The sequence below is a fragment of the Salmo trutta genome, chromosome 13 (genome assembly GCF_901001165.1).
Source record: "Salmo trutta chromosome 13, fSalTru1.1, whole genome shotgun sequence".
Lineage (NCBI taxonomy): Eukaryota > Metazoa > Chordata > Actinopteri > Salmoniformes > Salmonidae > Salmo > Salmo trutta.
Window position 1 is genome coordinate 16,520,966 of NC_042969.1, and position 13,690 is coordinate 16,534,655.

General features: G+C 43.5%; 1 protein-coding gene across 5 annotated transcripts in view; it reads right to left on the reverse strand.

Moving 5' to 3' along the window:
* Positions 1-13,690, reverse strand: part of LOC115205335 (amyloid-beta A4 precursor protein-binding family B member 2) — a 43,148-nt gene that overhangs the window by 11,218 nt on the left and 18,240 nt on the right. The gene's annotated exons all lie outside the window — the stretch shown is intronic.

The window sequence follows — 13,690 nt, forward strand, 5'->3', positions numbered from 1 at the left end:
TACCCCTCCTCTCTCCTACCCCTCCTCTCTCTCCTACTCCTCCTCTCTCTCCTACCCCTCCTCTCTCTCCTACCCCTCCTCTCTCTCTCCTACCCCTCCTCTCTCTCTCCTACCCCTCCTCTCTCTCTCCTACCCCCTCCTCTCTCTCCTACCCCCTCCTCTCTCTCCTACCCCTCCTCTCCCTCCTCTCTCTCCTACCCCCCCTCTCACTTCTACCCCTCCTATCTCTTCTACCCCTCCTCTCTCTCTCCTACCCCTTCTCTCTCTCCTACCCCCTCTCTCTCTCCTACCCCTCCTCTCTCTCTCCTACCCCCCTCTCTCTCCTACCCCTCCTCTCTCTCATACCCCTCCTCTCTCTCATACCCCTCCTCTCTCTCTCCTACCCCCTCTCTCTCTCCAATTTTCCACAGCAGCTAAGAAGGAGAGGGAATGAGCAGTACCAGTTTGGCAGTCTCTCCTCCTCTCCTCATCACTGTTATATAATAAACATAATATACTGTACTATACAGAGGAGAAGAGAGGCAGTCAGCTTTTCTTATTCAGGTCAGAATGAGGGTTAATTCAGACATATCCTGGCTTTGATGAGCCACTTCACTTATCAGTGAACAGAGACACACAGAGAGAGAGAGCTAGACAGTATTAGTAGACCAGAGAGAACTAGACAGTATTAGTAGAGACCAGAGAGAGCTAGACAGTATTAGTAGAGACCAGAGAGAGCTAGACAGTATTAATAGAGACCAGAGAGAGCTAGACAGTATTAGTAGACCAGAGAGAGCTAGACAGTATTAATAGAGACCAGGGAAAGCTAGACAGTATTAGTAGAGACCAGAGAGAGCTAGACAGTATTAATAGAGACCAGAGAGAGCTAGACAGAATTAGTAGAGACCAGAGAGAGCTAGACAGAATTAGTAGAGACCACAGAGAGCTAGACAGTATTAGTAGAGACCAGAGAAAGCTAGACAGTATTAGTAGAGACCAGAGCGAGCTAGACAGTATTAAGAGACCAGAGAGGGAGACAGCATTAGTAGACCAGAGAGAGCTAGACAGTATTTGTAGACCAGAGAGAGCTAGACAGTATTAATAGAGACCAGAGAGAGCTAGACAGTATTAGTAGAGTCCAGAGAGAGCTAGACAGTATTAGTAGAGACCAGAGAGAGCTAGACAGTATTAATAGGGACCAGAGAGAGCTAGACAGTATTAGTAGAAACCAGAGCTAGACACTATTAGTAGAAAACAGAGAGAGCTAGACAGTATTAGTAGAAACCAGAGCGCTAGACAGTATTAGTAGAAACCAGAGAGCTAGACAGTATTAGTAGAAACCAGAGAGCTAGACAGTATTAGTAGAAACCAGAGAGAGCTAGTGAGATAGTCAGCAGGAGAAACAGCTGCTCCCTGGTTCAAACCGGGGTGTACTGAGACATCACTACTGGTGTTTCTACTACATCTCCTCACAGCAGGTGGCCAATCTCCCCCCCCCCCCCCACACACACACCTCCATTTCATTTGGTAAAGTGTTGAGGCGACACAGTTGTGAAACCCCATTAAAGTTTACCGATACACCTGACTGAAGCACAATCATTTTACCCGTGTCACACCGATCCTATTTGAGTGAGATAACCCCCTTCAGTTAGAGAGAGGGGTTTTATCCCTCCCCAGTCAGTCACTATCATTAAGGATCAGTTAGCTGTGACCCCCAGAGACACAGCAAAGATCAGAGAGAGACAGGCAAGACAAAAATAATGGTGTTCCAAAAAAGGTCCAGTCGCCAGGACAAATACAAATTCCATCTAGACACCGTTGCCCTAGAGCCCACAAAAAACTATACATACCTCGGACTAAACATCAGAGCCACAGGTAACTTCCACAAAGCTGTGAATGATCTGAGAGACAAGGCAAGAAGGGCCTTCTATGCCATCAAAAGGAACATAAAATTCCACATACCAATTAGGATCTGGCTAAAAATACTTGAATCAGTTGTAGAACCCATTGTCCTTTATGGTTGTGAGGTCTGGGGTCCGCTCACCAACCAAGAATTCACAAAATGGGACAAACACCAAATTGAGACTCTGCATGCAGTATTCTGCAAAAATATCCTCAGTGTACAACGTAAAACACCAAATAATGCATGCAGAGCAGAATTAGGCCGATACCCGCTAATTATCAAAATCCAGAAAAGAGCCGTTAAATTCTACAACCACCTAAAAGGAAGCGATTCCCAAACCTTCCATAACAAAGCCATCACCTACAGAGAGATGAACCTGGAGAAGAGTCCCCTAAGCAAGCTGGTCCTGGGGCTCTGTTCACAAACACAAACAGACCCCACAAAGCCCCAGGACAGCAACACAATTAGACCCAACCAAATCATGAGAGGATAAAAATGTAATTATTTGACACATTCAAAATAATTAATACAAAAAACTGAGCAAACTAGAATGCTATTTGGCCCTAAACAGAGAGTACACAGTGGCAGAATACCTGACCCCTGTGACTGACCCAAACTTAAGGAAAGCGTTGACTATGTACAGACTCAGTGAGCATAGCCTTGCTATTGAGAAAGACTGCCATAAGCAGACCTGGCTCTCAAGAGAAGATAGGCTATGTGAATTGTTGGATTAGGAGTAAACTTTGAACATTGATATACTAGAGATATGATAGATCAGACACAGAAGCATATAAAGGAGTGTAAAGAGACTGGTTTTTACATCAGAGGTTAATGGTTATCTGTAGAAGACAGATGGCTTTGGAATGTGTTGGGTGGACGGGAGGTCACAGGATTGCTATAGGGGGAAGTGGATGGATATCTGTGGATAAGGCGAAGGAGGTGTTGAGGTCTCCTGAAGGGAGAAATGATGGTTTATTATCCTGCTCCTCCTGTGGAACTATACGATGTAAGGACTGGAGAGAAGGAGGAGTGCCTGAAGTGGAGAACATATACTTGTAATGGTGGAAATATGTATTTGTCTGAATTACAGCTGTATCGACCCTTTGGGAAGAATTCAACTTGGTTAGCTTCTCTAGTGTCCGTGAGTTATTTACTCTGAACCTAACAGAACACTGCCCACAAAATGAGGTGGAAACTGAGCTGCACTTCCTAACCTCCTGCCAAATGTATGACCATATTACAGACACATATTTCCTTCAGATTACACAGATCCACAAAGAATTTGAAAACAAACCCTATTTTGATAAACTCCCATATCTACTGGGTGGAATACCACAGTGTGCCATCACAGCAACAAGATGTGTGACCTGTTGCCACAAGAAAAGGACAACCAGTGAAGAACAAACATCATTGTAAATACAACCCATATTTGCACATCACTACAACACTGTATATAGACATAATATGACATTTGAAATGTCTTCATTCTTTTGGAACTTCTGTGAGTGTAATGTTTACTGTTCATTTGAATGATTTATTTCACTTCTGTTTATTATCTACTTCACTGGCTTTGGCAATGTAAACATATGTTTCCCATGACAATTAAGCCCTTAAATTGAATTGAATTGAGAGACATTCAGGTATTGGAGGTCTCACTGAGCTCCCCTGCTGCTTTAATGGTTAGGGCCGGGCTGTAGGAACCAGGGAGGCCCAGGGGGGAATGGAGGCTCTGGGGCAAGGAGAAGGAGAAGGGGAGAGGTCCACTGAGGTAGGAGTGGGATGGCTGGAGAAGAGTGGGAGGATTTGGGGGAAGTTGGGGGGTAAGAGTAGGAGTTAGTAGGATGTGGTGATTAGGATGGAGGGAAGGGTGGAGAGGTGAAGGTGGAATGAATTGAGGAGACCAGGAGGAGGTAGTCAACGGTTACCATAGCCATAAAAGTGTCATTGTGTAATTGCGATTGTAACTCCCTAACCTGTTGTAACTTTGGCTGACTGTAGTTTCTCTACTGCTCCCTAATCCCTGGTATTATTCACAAGAGCATGTCTGTCCTCTCCACCATCTGTCACACACACACACACACACACACACACACACACACACACTGCACGCACCGCACCATTACACACATGTCACACAGACTGCAATTATCAAACAGCTTTACAGACCGTATGCAAAAATGCCAGCCCCTATGCAAATGTTGTTACATATGCTAATAATGTATGTAAATGACTGAAGAAGTGTTCTGAACTTGACACAGTCATGTACACAAAGGTGTAAGGGTCGGACGGGTGAGGAGAGTTAGTGCAGAGACACCTGCTTTGAATTTGTAAGTCGCTCTGGATAAGAGCGTCTGCTAAATGACTTAAATGTAAAATGTAAATGTAAATCTGGTTTGACTCTGGTTCAATCTGATTTGATTCAGGTTAAGCCCAGTTTCACATTTATTCAGGTTGAGTCCAGTTTCACACCAACTATGGTCAAGTTTTAGTGAATTGACAAACACTGGAGTCTAGCAACAAGAGTGAATAAATCATTGGTCACTAAATTAGTTATTTAACCCTTTTAACACAGTCCCAATCATGTCCTTTATAGTCAGCATAAAGAGACTACTAAACCACTGTGGAGAGGACTGAGTGGGTGGAAGTAGATTTTCTCTCCTACAATGTTATCGCCAAAGTCCCAACACTGTGTCTCCCCACAAACTGGAATACCATACTGCATTCTGATGACGTGTTCTCCAATCCCCAAAGGCTTTGTTGATTTATTCTATCAACAATTAGAATACATTACAGCTAATGGAGGGACCGGCTCATTGGAGCGCATGGCTACACTGCCCCCTACAATATATTTTCCACTGATAAAGCATATAATTGACAATATAAAGAGAATACTAAACCACTGCTAAGCACTATAAATATTATATTATGGCAGAAGTTCAGGAAACCAGTACATGTTGTGTATGTGCTATGGAGTGCAGTATGTATTGTGCATCTCAGTGACAGAGAGAGAGGAAAGCCCTGCGCAGTGTGGTGAATTAGTCACAACCCACAGCCATTAGTGCTAATGTCTAACATCTAATATCTGGCCTTAATTACCTCCCTGCACCGTCGAGTTGTTTACAGCAGCGATACACAGTGTTACACACACCCAAACGAGCTCTCCCTCAACACCCAGGGCCAGGAGGGCGGGGGATACACACTCACACGCACGGCAGGAACGGAAGGCATGGCAGGAACGGCACGCACGGCAGGAACGGAAGGCACGGCACACACGTACCCGTGCTCCATCATCGATACAGCCGGAGGCAGCGCGGAACTGGGGCAAAGTTAAGTCCATGTAAAAATAAAAACGTCTATGGTGTATTAAATTTAGTGTAGCCCACACCAGTGTATGACTGCCGTCTGTAAATGGAGGGATGTTTTATGGCCGATGCAGTGGTCTATGCAGCAGAGGGTGTGATAGTAGACTATGCAGTGCTGTTGGGTCTTTTACAACTGCAGGGGAGAGTGATGACAAATTGTTGAAAATGAAGCAGTATTTCAGTCAAAATGATTTCAGTTCTACATTTTTAAATGAGGGAAGATCTACAGCCCACCTACTAAGCACACATGTAGCTGACCCAATTCTGAACAACCAGAGAGAGACCGAGAGAGAGACCGAGAGAGAGACAGAGAGAGAGAGAGAGAGAGAGAGAGAGAGGTGGGTGTGGAAAAAGGAGCACACTGAGATCCCAGAGTGTCAACACTCCTAAGATCCCATTACATATTTAACAGCATGGCTATGCTAGGTGGGTGGGTGGCAGAGATGTATCTCTCTCTCTGTTAGTGGATAGGAGAGATGGAGTGAGTGAGATGAAAGACAAAGAGCGAGAGAGAGGGAGACATAGAGATATGTCCCTCCCGTTGTTCTCTGTTCTCCAATCATTTATACATCACACCACTCCAGTCTGATGTTCTCCATACTGAGACAAAGCCTCTGGTAGGATGTCACAGTCACTCTACCGTGACACCACTGGTGCCAAACTACTAAATACACATTGTTTTGTGTGTGTGCGTGTGCGTGTGTGTGTGTGTGTGTGTGTGTGTGTGTGTGTGTGTGTGTGTGTGTGTGTGTGTGTGTGTGTGTGTGTGTGTGTGCGTGTGCGTGTGTGTGTGTGAGAGTTGTTGATTTGTGTGTGTGTGTATGTTTATTTCTTTGTATGTGTGTGTGTTACGTCTGTACAGTTTGCATATACACATAGGCTAAGCTGTACTGTATAGCGTACACTCTCCCTATCCCTTGGAGAGAGACTACTACAGCTTCCTCCTATGGTAGAGACTACTACAGCTTCCTCCTACTGCAGAGACTACTACAGCTTCCTCCTACTGTAGAGACTGCTACAGCTTCCTCCTACTGTAGAGACTACTACAGCTTCCTCCTGCTGTAGAGACTACTACAGCTTCCTGCTACTGTAGAAACCACAACAGCTTCCTCCTACTGTAGAGACCACAACAGCTTCCACCTACTGTTGAGACTACTACCTCTTCCTCCTACTGTAGAGACTACTCTAGCTTCCTCCAACTGTAGAGACTGCTACAGCTTCCTCCTACTGTAGAGACTGCTACAGCTTCCTCCTACTGTACATACTACTACAGCTTCCTCCTACTGTTGAGACTGCTACTACAGCTTCCTCCTACTGTACATACTACTACAGCTTCCTCCTACTGTAGAGACTACTACAGCTTCCTCCTACTGTAGAGACTACTACAGCTTCCTCCTACTGTAGAGACTACTACAGCTTCCTGCTACTGTAGAAACCACAACAGCTTCCTCCTACTGTAGAGACCACAACAGCTTCCACCTACTGTTGAGACTACTACCTCTTCCTCCTACTGTAGAGACTACTCTAGCTTCCTCCAACTGTAGAGACTGCTACAGCTTCCTCCTACTGTAGAGACTGCTACAGCTTCCTCCTACTGTACATACTACTACAGCTTCCTCCTACTGTTGAGACTGCTACTACAGCTTCCTCCTACTGTACATACTACTACAGCTTCCTCCTACTGTAGAGACTACTACAGCTTCCTCCTACTGTAGAGACTACTACAGCTTCCTTCTACAGTAGAGACTACTACAGCTTCCTCCTACTGTAGAGACTACTACCTCTTCCTCTTACTGTAGAGACCACAACAGCTTCGTCCTACTGTAGAGACTGCTACAGCTTCCTCCTACTGTACATACTACTACAGTTTCCTCCTACTGTAGAGACTACTACAGCTTCCTCCCACTGTAGATACAACTACAGCTTCCTCTTATTGTAGCGACTACTATAGCTTCCTACAGTAGATACTACTACAGCTTCCTACTGTAGAGACTACTGCAGTGTTACAGAGCTCTACATCATTCTGTACTACCTACAACCCCTGAGATCCAGGTCAACTCAACCACAGCATAAAACAACAAGTGCAGTTCTGTGCCATAACATGTTGTATATATAGACAGTGGACAGACTGAACATATTCAGCACTGTGCATCTAAAGCCAGTCTGCCTGAGGGGTGAACATACTCACTGGGCATCACTGTGAGGAATTGGTAGGTAGAGATTTATTGGTTTCTGGGAGAGAGGGAGGGATGAAGGGAGGTATCTATAGGAGGAACAGGGGCTGTAATCTGTCAGAGAGAAAGGGATTACAGCAGGTGTGCCTAACCATGTTAATGAGAGAGAGAGAGAGAGAGAGAGAGAGAGAGAGAGAGAGAGATGGGAGAAAGGGGGTGAAGGGGGTGAAGGGGAGGGGAGAGGGGACAGGAGAAGAGAAGGAAGAAGATAGTGAGGAAAGGAAGGGGAAAAGAGGGAGTGCGAGTGTCCTTCCCATAATGAGTCTTGTGAGAAAAATGATTCTGAGCGGACAGACAGACAGAGAGCTACATCCTACTGAGACCTAGTCTGCTGGAGAGGAGAAGTGTGATGAATTGTGGGTAGATGGAGTGAGCTATAGTAGAAGAGTGATGACTCGTGGGTAAAGAGAGACATTGTAATGGGCCCTGATCAGACCAAGAGCAGGAAGGAAAAGGCATCAATCACTCTGGCATCTATTGAGTGGTCCTGGGTGTTCCACCGTCGTCCCTGTGGACTGTTTAAAGCACACGCATGTTAATTAAGGTAAGGGAGCGTGAGCAGCCAATGAGCTATGGCCAATTAGGACATCAGAGCAGGTACAAGGGCTGCTGGGAAATGGGGGTGACATAATTGCCATTACATCACTGTGGCAGAGACACACACAAGTGCTAAACTATGCATATATACACATGCCCCCACCGATACACACACATACTGTACATACACACACACCCACCAGTACATACAAATACACACCTACCAGTACATACACACACGTACTGTACATACACACACACACACAACCACCAGTATATACAAATACGTACTGTACGTACAAATACATACTGTACATACACACAAACACAACCACCACTACATACAAATACGTACTGTACATACACACACACACAACCACCAGAACATACAAATACGTACTGTCATACAATTACGTACTATCATGACACAAGGCGAGACCCAGATGCAGACACAGGAGGCAGATGGTTGGAGTTTAAGATGTTTAATAAATCCAAAGGGAATAGGCAAGATAATGGTCGTGGACAGGCAAAAGGTCATAACCAGATCAGATTCCAGGAGGTACAGAGTGGCAGACAAGCTCGAGGTCAGGGCAAGCAGACTGGTCAGGCAGGCGGGTATAGAGTCCAGAAACAGGCAAGGGTCAAAACCGGGAGGACTAGAAAAAGGAGAATAGCAAAGGCAGGAGAATGGGAAAAAACGCTGGTTGACTTGGAAACATACAAGACAAACTGGCACAGAGAGACAGGAAACACAGAGATAAATCCACTGGGGAAAATAAGCGACACCTGGAGGGGGTGGAGACAATCACAAGGACAGGTGAAACTAATCAGGGTGTGACACGTACTGTACATACACAAAAACACAACCGCCAGTACATACAAATACACATAACCACTAGTACATATAAATACACACAAACACAACCACCAGTACACACAAATACACACAAACACAACCACCAGCACATACAAATACACACAAACACAACCACCAGTACACACAAACACAACCACCAGTACATACAAATACACACACACACAACCACCAGTACACACAAATACACACAACCACCAGTACACACAAATACACACAACCACCAGTACATACAAATACACAAACACAACCACCAGTACACACAAATACACACAAACACAACCACCAGCACATACAAATACACACAAACACAACCACCAGTACACACAAATACACACAAACACAACCACCAGTACACACACACACACAACCACCAGTACACACAAATACACACAACCACCAGTACACACAAATACCAGTACATACAAATACACACAAACACAACCACCAGTACACACAAATACACACAACCACCAGCACATACAAATACACACAAACACAACCACCAGTACACACAAATACACAAACACAACCACCAGTACATACAAATACACACACACACACACACAACCACCAGTACACACAAATACACACAACCACCAGTACACACAAATACACACAAACACAACCACCAGTACATACAAATACACACAAACACAACCACCAGCAAACACAAATACACACAAACACAACCACCAGTACACACAAATACACTCACACAACCACCAGTACATACAAATACACACACACAACCACCAGTACACACAAATACACACAAACACAACCACCAGTACACACAAATACACACACAAAAGTATGTATCTATTGATGAAAGGAGCAGGCCTTGTATATAGTAAAAGATTAATGAAGTGTGGTGGAGAGGTGGAGAGACAACTAATGCCTCCTTCCTCTCCTCCTCCTCCTTCTCTTCATGCCAAACCTGTCCACAGAAGGTCAACAGGGGGAGGGGATGATGGAGGGATGAAGAGGAGAGAAATAAACAAGAGATATATGTAGGTTCTTCTGCTCTGCTGCCTCTTAATGAATATGAATGAGCAAACTAGCTGATCAGCCATTAGAAACAGAGGTAAACAGTGTTATGGCTTGTTACATAGACATTCATGCAAATGTAAACTAGGGCTGTCCCTGACAAAAAAAAATATTGGTTGACCGTATTTTTCCATACACTACCTATCAAAAGTTTGGGGTCACTTAGAAATGTCCTTGTTTTTGAAAGAAAAGATAATATTGCTTCTTTAATCAGGACAACAGTTTTCAGCTGTGCTAACATAATTGCAAAAGGGTTTTCTAATGATCAATTAGCCATTTAAATGGATGAAATTGGATTAGCTAACACAACGTGTCATTGGAACAGAGGAGTGATGGTTGCTGATAATGGGCCTCTGTACGCCTATGTAGATATTCTGTTCAAAATCAGCCGTTTCCAGCTACAATAGTCATTTACAACATTAACAATGTCTACACTGTATTTCTGATCAATTTGATGTTATTTTACTGGACCAAAAATGTGAAGTTCTGTTACCAAAATCCCTAATTTGTCTAGGAAAAACATTCCCTATTCCTTTGCTGGCATGTGACCAATAGGACCTGACCTATAGCCTATCACAACCCCCTCAATAAACTGGTTATAACAAACTCTGAACACAGTAACACATGACCAATAGGACCTGACCTATAGCCTATCACAACCCCCTCAATAAACTGGTTATAATAAACTCTGAACACAGTAACACACGACTAATAGGACCTGACCTTTAGCCTATCACAACCCCCTCAATAAACTGGTTATAATAAACTCTGAACACAGTAACACACGACCAATAGGACCTGACCTTTAGCCTATCACAACCCCCTCAATAAACTGGTTATAATAAACTCTGAACACAGTAACACACGACCAATAGGACCTGACCTATAGCCTATCACAACCCCCTCAATAAACTGGTTATAACAAACTCTGAACACAGTAACACATGACCAATAGGACCTGACCTATAGCCTATCACAACCCCCTCAATAAACTGGTTATAATAAACTCTGAACACAGTAACACACGACCAATAGGACCTGACCTATAGCCTATCACAACCCCCTCAATAAACTGGTTATAACAAACTCTGAACACAGTAACACACGACCAATAGGACCTGACCTATAGCCTATCACAACCCCCTCAATAAACTGGTTATAACAAACTCTGAACACAGTAACACAGTAACACACGACCAATAGGACCTGACCTTTAGCCTATCACAACCCCCTCAATAAACTGGTTATAACAAACTCTGAACACAGTAACACACGACCAATAGGACCTGACCTATAGCCTATCACAACCCCCTCAATAAACTGGTTATAACAAACTCTGAACACAGTAACACACGACCAATAGGACCTGACCTATAGCCTATCACAACCCCCTCAATAAACTGGTTATAATAAACTCTGAACACAGTAACACATGACCAATAGGACCTGACCTATAGTCTATCACAACCCCCTCAATAAACTGGTTATAATAAACTCTGAACACAGTAACACACGGCAGCAAGATGGATGTGGAGGATGTCAAAAAGAAGCTTGAAACTGGTTGCTCAGGAGGGAAAGGGGAAGTCAGATCTGTGGAAGATATTTGACTTAGTTGTGGAAATTATTGGAGATCCAGACAAAGGAGGGAATTGGATCAAGAGTTGTGTGAGTATTATGTGTGCCAAACAGGTGCTGTTAGATTACAATAGGGTTATTTTTTCTGACCATTTGGAACAGTGTAAACAACACCAAAATAAATAAGTGTACCAGAGAGTCTGTTCTAACAAAAACGTATAATATATAAAGCCTTTATTACAGCAGACTAAAAACAGTTGCATGCATTTGTGAATTACGGTTTATTTATTGTTTAGGCTAATTATTCAAAGCTCCCTTTGTTATTTCATTTTAAACTAAAATGCTTGACTGCATTTCGAAACATGAACGTCTCGTATGCTGTGTGATGGCATGAACGAATGAATCAATGGCTGATTGATACAGTAGCCTATATATTGAAATATAGTAAGTAAGTTATGGTATTAAGTCTAAACAGGATGTGATCTTAGGCCTACAGCTCCATGGTCATTATACAAGGATATGATACAAAGACCACTAACGATAACGACATGACTTATTATAATTGATCATCATACTAGGACGAGAGCTGTGTCCATATTGTGTGTGCCAAACAGGTGCTGTTAGATTACAATATGATTTCTCTGCCTGTTTGGAACAGTGTAAACACTAAATACACTCTAAGTAATAGCAGTCAGTTCTAAGGAAAACAGATTGTAAAGTCTTTATTACAGCATAGCAAAGATTAAAAACAGACCAATCTCTGACATTTTGCCGTTGCATGAGGCTTGGTGCTCATGGAATCAGTAGGCTGTTAAACAAACACTTAGACAGGCAACAGAAGCTAGATCTGTCTTCTTCTTTTATAAAGCCAGGCTCATTTAACAGTTGAGCTATTGATTATAGACCTAATTAAGTTGGGGTTTCCTCTCTTCTCAATTTTCTTAGACAATTAGGCTAAGGCAAGGGCTGTTTCCTCATCTCTGCTGCTGCCTCCGCCGCATTGTTCTCAATCCCAATATGCTGATTAACTAAGTTTGTTATTATGCACATAGCAACATAGGGAAAGGCGTAAATTATATGGCGCACTGAAGATTATGTTTCAGAGACCGTATCCAATGTGAGAGAAAGCACTTTTGTTATAAAATAATATTAGATTTATTAGTGTAGCACCATTATTTTGACATAATATAACCAGATAGAATTTCAGTATCACATGTCTTAGAGTGATGGACTGTGCCATCCCCGTGGTCTCTGCAATGGATCAGTTCACTGAGACAGGCGCGATGTGTGCACCATGAAAAAAATGAAAAAATTTGCAATTGCTCTATTAAAGAAATCTCGGTCGACCAATAGCCTATCGACCAAACAATCAACCAGTCGACTAAATGGGGTCAGCCATAATGTAAACATTGCGGATATTCAGAGGATGGCATCATTTATCAAAACAGTTTCGTTTTTTACCTCTGCTGTTTCATTCCAGACATCATACACTGAGATGTCACAAACCCTTCTGATGTCACAAACCCTTCTGATGTCACAAACCCTTCTGATGTCACAAACCCTTCTGATGTCACAAACCCTTCTGATGTCACAAACCCTTCCTCTCCTCTCTCTCAATCTTTCCTTTCCCCTGTTTCCTTTCTCCCCCCTCATTTTGAGAGAGAGAGCGAGAGAGAGAAAGGGAGGGAAAGAGAGCAGCATGTTCCCTCTCTTCCTCCTCCACTCCTTTTAGTACACACTTGGTACAAAAACACCCTGCAAAGCACACTTCACACACCCTGTTCTGCAAAACACGCTTCACACACACCCTGTTCTGCAAAACACACTTCACACACCCTGTTCTGCAAAACACACTTCACACACACCCCGTTCTGCAAAACACACTTCCCTCACCCTGTTCTGCAAAACACAATTCACACACCCCGTTCTGCAAAACACACGCACACACACACAGACAGACAGACAGACAGACAGACAGACAGACAAACACACCCCTATCTCTACTAAACACCCAAAGAGAATTCAGACTGTAAAAACCTCTCAAAGCATCCAGCATATTTCTTCATAATCCTTTCTCTCTCATCCCGTCTGTTACTTACTTCACCCCTTTCACTCATTTTGTCATGTTTCCCCTTTCAAAGCATCTCCTCCTGTTCTATCTCTACATCCCCACTAG